General features: G+C 45.6%; 1 protein-coding gene across 1 annotated transcript in view; it reads left to right on the top strand.

Moving 5' to 3' along the window:
• adgrl1 (adhesion G protein-coupled receptor L1) overlaps positions 1–1,770 on the top strand; it is a 69,864-nt gene that overhangs the window by 64,533 nt on the left and 3,561 nt on the right. The gene's annotated exons all lie outside the window — the stretch shown is intronic.

The raw sequence follows: 1,770 nt of genomic DNA, 5'->3' as shown, positions 1-1,770 counted from the left end.
AGTGGCCCTGTGCTGTTTGTGTGTGCCCTGACGACCACCTACTGCATGGGAACACAGGCGCACACAAGCACCACTATCAATCACTATCAGAGGTGGAGAGAGGGAGAGAGAGGGGTGAGGAAACAGTGAGGGAGGGAGGGAGGGAGGGAGGGAAGGAGAGGGAAAGAGAGATATAGAGAGAGCCCCGCTATCATGGAGGAGTAATTAAAGAGGCCGAATCTGGAGGCGAGACGCTGCGTTGTTATCACTGGCATCTCGGATCTCTTTGATTTCTCCACTTCACTTCTTCATGAACCGCAATCTCTTCCTGACAATAGTAATGTGTCCAGAAGACAAGGCACACACACACACACACACACACACACACACACACACACACACACACAGGCTCTCCCATGATTCCGCTTGCCCTACTTTTTCTCCCCACTTAAAGCTAGTTCCTTTAATTTTCTACAGGATATTCCTATGAGATAGTACACACAGGCAGCTAATCCCAACTAATTTGGTGGTGTTTGAAAAAATTCTGGCATGAGGAACTGAGAAAATGTGGTTGAGTGAGACAAAGCAGAGCAGGCCAGAGAATGGAGAGGGGGGGGGGGGGTTGTGTGGCATGCCAGAAAGATGGACAGGGGAAGTGTAAGAGGACAGAATATGACAAATAAATAGCTGTGTGTGAGTGCATATTTTATTCTTTTTTTTTTTAAAGAATTCCCTGCTCCCTTGCTATGTGATGAACGGTAGGCGTGAGACCTGAAGGTTGCACTTTGCCTTGGACTACTCTCCGTCATGCTGTCCTATTTTTAATTTCATGGCATTTCTGTTCGAGTTGCCTCAGGCTGGAGCCATACATGGGCATTATACAACATTCTCAGTGTGCCATTTCTTTGAATTATATTTGTCTTGTTGTGGCATTCACATTTCACTGTGAAATTAAGTGTGTTTCAATGGCTGCACCCTTAGACTACATAATGGCATGCATTACTGTTCTCCCCCACATCTGACTACATTGTCAGGAGCCAAAGGGGAAAAAAAAAAAAAGTATGGCAATGCTCCAAACAGTTCCTTTTCCCCCTGCAATTGTATTCTTACTCAAAGGTTACAATCAGCAGGCATAAACATTGAGGAGAACACTGTGAAATGCATTACTCCATAAAGTGTCGGCACAACAAAAATAACCCCATCTGAATAAACAGTAAATATTTTTATGATTCCAGATGTTATTACCGAGCCTGGAAACGTGAATTTCAGAATATTGCCCCTATTGTGTGCAGCATTTCTGCTTGTGCTTGCTTTGCACTTACACTTNGTGTTGGCTCGGGTTCGAGTTTGGGGGGGGGGGGGGGGGGGGTGTTGATGATGACACAGAAGCAGTTGCTAACTCAGCCGTCACTCTCTATGCTAATTTCATCCATTTTGTTTTTAATGAACTGATTACCGTGTGAGCGAACAGGGGGTAATTATTCTAATTGAGGAGAGTGACAGGAGCAAGGCAGGGGGTGAGGAAGAGGGGTGCTACAAGTGAGCTGGATGGATGAGGTGTGTGTGTGTGTGTGTGTGTGTGTGTGTNCCGGTCTGTGTGCGTGCAGTCTTGTCAGCACATGTGTGTGTATGCAGTATGCGCTCAGCTTGCTGTCCCTCTGTCTCTTACTCTGTCAGTAATTTGACATGTTACACACACACACCCACTGCTGTGTTTGAGTGCCTGCACATGTGTATGTGTGTGTGAGCATGTCTGTGTGTTGTGTGTTTTTTTTGTTTTTTTGTTTTTTG

This window comes from Seriola dumerili, unplaced genomic scaffold (assembly GCF_002260705.1).
Source record: "Seriola dumerili isolate Sdu_G_001 unplaced genomic scaffold, Sdu_1.0 BDQW01000169.1, whole genome shotgun sequence".
Classification (NCBI taxonomy): Eukaryota; Metazoa; Chordata; class Actinopteri; order Carangiformes; family Carangidae; genus Seriola; species Seriola dumerili.
The sequence above is the reverse complement of the archived record's forward strand: the minus strand, read 5'-3'. Positions and strand labels throughout refer to the sequence as shown.